The 6853-nt window shown below is 36.8% G+C and overlaps 1 long non-coding RNA gene across 1 annotated transcript; it reads right to left on the bottom strand.

Annotated features, from left to right (window-relative positions):
• Positions 1-950: 950 nt before the first annotated feature.
• LOC127838923 (uncharacterized) lies at positions 951-3392 on the bottom strand. The gene is made up of 4 exons (XR_008030037.1): positions 3206-3392; positions 2979-3054; positions 2189-2284; positions 951-1554 (listed from the first exon to the last, which is right to left on the bottom strand). It is a non-coding gene; the product is annotated as an uncharacterized LOC127838923 (long non-coding RNA).
• Between the last annotated feature and the right edge of the window lie 3461 nt (positions 3393-6853).

Consider the following 6853-nt stretch of genomic DNA (forward strand, 5'->3'; position numbering starts at 1 on the left):
AGAACGCTTACACCTAGGATCATGAAACTTCATAGGTACATTGATCATGACTCGCAGATGACCCCTATTGATTTTCAGGTCACTTGGTCAAAGGTCAAGGTGACTAGAACCAGTAAAATAGTTTCCGGATGATAACTCAAGAGCTGATGCCTAGGATCATGAAACTTCAAAGGTAAATTGATAATGACTGGCAGACAACCCCTATTGATATTCAGGTCACTAGGTCAAGGTCAGTGACAAAAAACGTATTCACACAATGGCTGCCACTACAACTGACAGCCCATATGGGGGGCATGCAAGTTTTACAAACAGCCCTTGTTTATACTTATTTCGAGTCATTTTGTTTCACACTTGATATTTTGTTAGATTAGGTTTCTTAAATAACATTTCAAACTATGACATATGCTAATGCATGAATAAACATTTCGAAATCAATAAAAAAGCAACAAGTTGCTGTTGAAAATTTGAAAAATAGTATCTTATTATTGTTCAACCATGTTTTGTATCTTGTGTGCTTTCTTTATGTAGTAACCTGTGCAGACCGTCTACATTTTAGCTCAGCCGAGTCTTTCATATCTATTAAATTGATATACAATTGAGGTATTTTATTCAGTGTGATAAGAACTTGTTGGCCCATGCATGGAAGTTTGATTTTTTTTACAAATTTTGTATTATATTCATCTGAAAAATGGATCGAACTCAATACATGCATATAGAAATGTGACAGGAGTTGGTTCGAGTGTATGATGCTGGCATTTAATTATTTAGGTGATTTGCATTTCAAATGAGTATGGCCATTAAAAAGTATTAAATGTTAATGTCTAAATAGAACACTGAGGCATATCTGGATACACTATCACATTCATAGTATCGATAATTAAAGAAGAAACTACTCTCAAGGTCAATTATAAGAGGCTTAGAGACATTGACTACAATGGTTTATTAAATACAGGCTATAAAGAAGACAATAAAAAACACGTATCGATAATCAAACAAAAAAAGAAACTTTTTGTAAGAAAAATTGTGTTCTTTATATGTGTAAAAATGTATTGATAAAAATCGCACAAAATATATTTAAAAAAAAATAAATTATGCTAAATTCAATATTAAAACTTCCTGAAAAATGTCATTGCATTGTACAACCAAGAGCATTCATTATTTATAACATAATGTAAGATTGTACATTTTCAAAACACTTCTAAAATTATATTAACACTAAAGATGTGAAACTTAATAGTTATCTAACTTCTGCCTCAATTTCAAATGAATATCAAACACGTCTTGGGCAACAATTCATTTTTTTCGCTTTTCTCAATCTAGAGACATGCTGATCACTAAGTATCGATGTAGGTGGACGGGTGACAGGGGCTATAGTTGACCTAATTCTTCTGGGGTCTTCAGACAGCTGTTCACATTTGCCACTTATTCTTTTCTTGCCTATGGTGAATTCATTTGTAACTTCAGTGATCAAACTGGTTATGTATGTATACTCCTTGGGTTTTTTCATAGGTCTTGTGCTCCAATTACCAGCAGCTTTTGAGTGCACTCTTTCCCCTGAAAGATTGTTTTATAACTGACATGATGTTTGGAAAAATGAAATGACAATTGCTAAATCAAAACCGAGAATTAAGATCTATAGACAATATATATGCCATCATATAAATTTACTGATTCAGTGCATACCATGCTAGAGTAGTTATTTTATGCCAGGAGCATTGTTTGCAAAATGTATACTTATTATTCATATCACATGAATGTGTCAAATTTGAGCTTAAATACATCATGTTTGTTAATTCAGTTGAATTGTTAATAATAAAAACTTTCAAAAAGTAAACATAAATCTGTAAATTAATCTTTACAATTCAAAATTTAATAAAAACAGGAAATGTGTTTCTGACAAACACTATCTCCCCTACTGCGCCACTTTGATTTTTTTTTATCATTTGACAGCTTCAGATGAACTCTTTAAAGCTTATTACTTCTCTTAAATTTGTTTTTTTTACCTTTGACCTTGAAGGATGATCTTGACCTTGACCTTTCACCACTCAAAATGTGCAGCTCCATGAGATACACATGCATGCCAAATATGAAGTTAATATCTTCAATATTGCAAAAGTTATGGCAAAATGTTAAAGTTTGACGCAAACAAACAAACAAACATACAGGGCAAAAACAATAATATAAATACCTCTAATTTCCTTCTTGGTCCAACAAAACAGGACGATTCAAGTGTTTTGAATAATCTATTGCTGCTAACTGACACCTGCATCTATAAACAGCATAGCTGAAAAAAAATAATTTTAGAAATGAAACTCAGAAAATATAACGCAACTCATGTGAAAATCTGCCTTTAGGACCTTGATGATGTTACACTAGATATGAACTAATTCAACACCAATGACTTGACATATTCATTATCAGAATTCATTTCTTGATTTACTACTAGTTGTTTAAACATCCTGTGAACAAATACAAAAATCCTGTTCACAAATAATTTAACTATCACATGATGAAACAAGAGCACAGCATAATATTATAGGTGCCATGCTGGGCTTCGAAAGCTTGTCAGATTATTTTTTTTTAGAGGCCACAGTGACATTGACCTAGTGACCCAAAAATGGTTGTGGCGTGTAGAACTCATCAAGGAGCATCTACATATGAAGTTTCAAAGTTGTAGGTGGAAGCACTTTGATTGTAGAGCAAAATGTCAAAGTTTTAGCACGATGCAGGCGGACGACACGACAACGACGAGCTGGCTATGACAATACCTCAGGTTGTCTCCGAAAACAGCCGAGCTAAAAATATTCATATTTTAGTCATTCAGGCAGTTTATTACGAGACTTATCACAAAGGGTACATCATTTTTACATTATTAAAATGTAAATTCTCAAAAAGAAAGAGCATAAATTCCTTTGTTCAATAAGCATGTGTTCATGAAATAAAAAAGAAACACTTTACACATGGAACTTTTTATTTACCTGAAAGCATTTCGCTTTGGAGCATACATCAAAAGATGATTGTTGAAGCTCTCTAGTTCAGAAGTAGACTGTAGTTCTGAAATTTAAAAGCATATTTCATTTCTAAAACAAATATTTTATACTTAAAGGATTTGTGTGTGTGTTTAAGTCAAATCGTGTTCATTATGTAGCAAAATAATAACGGAAAAGTTGCTTTGACACACAAACTGAAAATGAAGAAGACTTACGCATCGATCAATATTTCCATCATTTTCTCGTCCTTTTCAATCCCAGTAGCATCTTTAACTCTTCTCCATCGATCACACTGAATACCAATGTCTAGTATCCTTTCCCTTTTATTACACCTGTACCTTGCATCTCTTGTTTTTTTAGTCTTTTCTTAGCGCTAGCACTTGTTTTTGTCTGAACCATCTTGAATTCTGAAGGATGCGGTGGCGGTGTTGTGGTGGAAGGACGTGCTTTTTATGCTCTTAGATTTTTAAATTTTTAACTGATTTTTAACTTATTATTCGGGTGGAGGAGATGCGGCAATACTAGGAACAGCTATAAGAGAAAGACAGGACTTTTGTTATTTGCCCAAATTCCCAATTTTTGTGTGCTCGGTGTAGATAAATAACTGCGTGTGTACGTGGACAAAGGAAATCGATATTGGCCGCCATCTTGGATTTTTTTTTACTTTGGACATTCTTAAACTGTTTTTACCCTAAATATAGACACTGTTATGACAATTTTAGTAGTCTTAGTGCCGTGCTTATGTTTTATTGTAGATAATTCGTAGTTTTTAAGCTTTTTAATGACTTTGCAACTTTTATTGTGAATAACTTTGTTGCACGTGGTGCAGTTCGCGAGTGCCGTTGTGAAAAGGAAAACTGTCTATGGTCCTTAAATCTAGTCCCTCTTATGACATTTTAGTATATAGTTCGTAGTTTCCAAGCTATTCTATGTCTTTGAAACTGTTATTGTGAATAACTTTGTTGCACGTGGTGCAGGTAGCGAGTGCCGGTGTGAAAAGAAAATTTTCTAGGGGTCTAAATTAAGTCCTTTTATGACATTTTAGTAGCCTCATTATCATCCCTATGTTTTATTGAAGGCAATTCATTGTTGTTGTTTTCTTTTTTCAAGCTATCCTAATGGTCTTGTAACTTTAACTGATTGCAGCATTGTGAGTGCCAGTGTAAAAAAGAAAACTGCCTAGGGTTCTCAAATCAGACCCTATTATGACATTCTAAGATGCTTTATCGCTGCCCCAATGTTTTATTGTAGACAATTTGTTGTTTTTTAAACTGCTTTTATGATTTTGTAACTTTTACCGATTGCACGTGGTCACAGGCCGTGAGTGCTGGTGTGGAAATAACACTGTTTAGTGTCCTCAAATTTAGACACTTTTACGACTTTTCAAGTAGCTTTACTGTCGTCCCTATGGGTTATTGTAGGCAAACTGTTGTTGTCCCTTCTTAAGCTATCTTAATGATTGTGTATCTTTTTCTAATTGCAACATTGTTGCACTTGATAGCAGGTCGTGAGAGCCAGCTTGAAAATATCACTGTTTATCCTTTGATTAATTCATATTATTGGTACGTGAGGGGTGGTCGTTTGGTAAGCATGGCCTTGGAAGTTCGAAATAGGAAACCTCTGCCGAAAGCAGAAACACAGAAGTTTGAAAACTATGCCCTGAACATCGACAAATTGCTAAGGAACAAACTTGAGGCCGCTCAAAGAGCTCATGTCGTATCATACGAACTCAGTGAAGGCAATATAGTCTTCTCAACCGACGCAGTGCTGTTTGAATTAATTGATATTGCACTCTCTCAGTACTTTAATAAACTGTCTGAGCAAAATTGTAACGTGAAAGTCACAGACACATTTGACAATACTGGAGTCAATCGAACCAAAAGGGTCTATAGAGTCATTAAAGCCGATGGTGTCAGGTATACGCTCAACATTTATGTAACCACAAGTAGATTTCTCCTTAATGGTAAAAACTGTATGGAATTTCTGGAAGACGATATGCCAAATATAAATGCTATTGAAGACTTTCTGTGCGTAAGCAACAATATAGATTTGAAAGTGTTTAATGACCTGCTGGTTGAAAAGTTGACCGAATTTCTTTCAAAACAAAGTACAAATGCTCTGCCTGCAGCTGGTGCAGCGATAACCATCAATAACTGTAGAGAAGACTCTGATAAATGCCCAGGTTGTAACCGTGCATGCAAAACAAATAGTGTGCTGTGTACCAAAGGTTCTCATTGGATCCATTATCATTGCCAAAAGCTTAAAAAGATGAAATTGAACAATTGGCTTCGTCTCACGACAAGTCGTTTTGCTGTAGATTTTGTAAAACTTCTGACACAAGTACACCGTCTAAAACGCTAAATGAATGCGAACAAACTGGTGTTAGCCTTGATGAGCAAACGTCTTTAAAAACATACTGTGTTGCATCGCATATTGACAAAAAGAACCAACCTAAACTTATGTCAAAATCTAAATCAGACTCTAATTTGCGCTTACAAATTCCAAAGGTAACCAAGGCAACAGAGAGCACGGTGGCTCTCGATATCTTACACGATGAAATGGACAGTGGTCAGTTACAAGAGTCAGAGATAATCACTACTGTTAGTGCTGTAAGTGTCGAGTCGCGCAAAAGTAGTAACGATACCTCCAGGCAGAAGCTAGTGCAGAGTGTTGAAGTTAGCAGCGCAGAATGTTCTTGTTTAACTAAGTTGAGTGATATACGAGAACGTGAATTGAAAGTAAAGAAAAAGGAAGAAGAGGTTAAGATACTCCAGCTTAAAAACCAAGAAAAACTTAAAGACCTAAATAAATTAGAATCCTATTGTAAACGTTTAGAAGCCCGTAATGAAGAATTACAAATTACACTGCAAACGGTTGCTAAGAGACTTGAACGTCTTGAGGCGGGAGAATGTGTTAATGATAAGCGGCATGATGCCGATCCAATTTCTAACGAGTCTTCGCGAGAAAAAGTGCAGACTGGCTTTAATAGCACGATACAGGCTAGATTGACTAAATTACAAGACAGACTAACTAACTTTGTTTTTGACAAAATAGAAAATGAACTTGAGCAGTTTATATTTAAAGACAATTTTTTGCATGATACTGAGTGCGAGAATATCCCTGTTCGGCACAATAAGAGCCATATTGTTTCAAGCAATCGTGTACTAGAAGCCGCGAGTGATATAGGTGTGCATACAGCCGGCGTCAGTGTTTGTGCTAAGCCGGTCCTTACGAACATTCACAGCGTTCCCCCTGTAACCCTGTCAACGACTAGTGTGGTCTCGACAGCCGCCGCCAGAGTTTGTGCTACGCCGGACCTTACGATCATTAGCAGCGTTCCCCCTGTAACTCGGTCAACGACTAGTGTGGTTTCGACAGCCGCCAGCGTTTGTGATATGCTGGACCTAACGAACATTAACAGCGTTCCCCCTGTAACAAGGTCATCGACTAGTGTGGTTTCGACAGCCGCCGCCAGTGTTTGTGCTACGCCGGACCTTATGATCATTAGCAGCGTTCCCCCTGTAACTCGGTCAACGACTAGTGTGGTTTCGACAGCCGCCAGTGTTTGTGATATGCCAGACATAACGAACATTACCAGCGTTCCCCCTGTAACACGGTCAACGACTAGGGTGGTTTCGACAGCCGCCGCCAGTGTTTGCGCTGCGCCGGTCCTTACGAACATTAACAGCTGTCCCCCTGTTACGTTGTCAACGACAAGTGTGGTTTCTACAGCAATGCACTACAGCGACAGAGTAGAGAGTGTACCGAACCGCAACAGTATAGACAGTGATAGCGAACGTGTGTCAGTAGTGCCTGGACATGTCCATGGTCAACCGTTGATGTATCTACCGGCGGGCACTAGT

The sequence above is a fragment of the Dreissena polymorpha genome, chromosome 7 (assembly GCF_020536995.1).
Source record: "Dreissena polymorpha isolate Duluth1 chromosome 7, UMN_Dpol_1.0, whole genome shotgun sequence".
NCBI lineage: Eukaryota > Metazoa > Mollusca > Bivalvia > Myida > Dreissenidae > Dreissena > Dreissena polymorpha.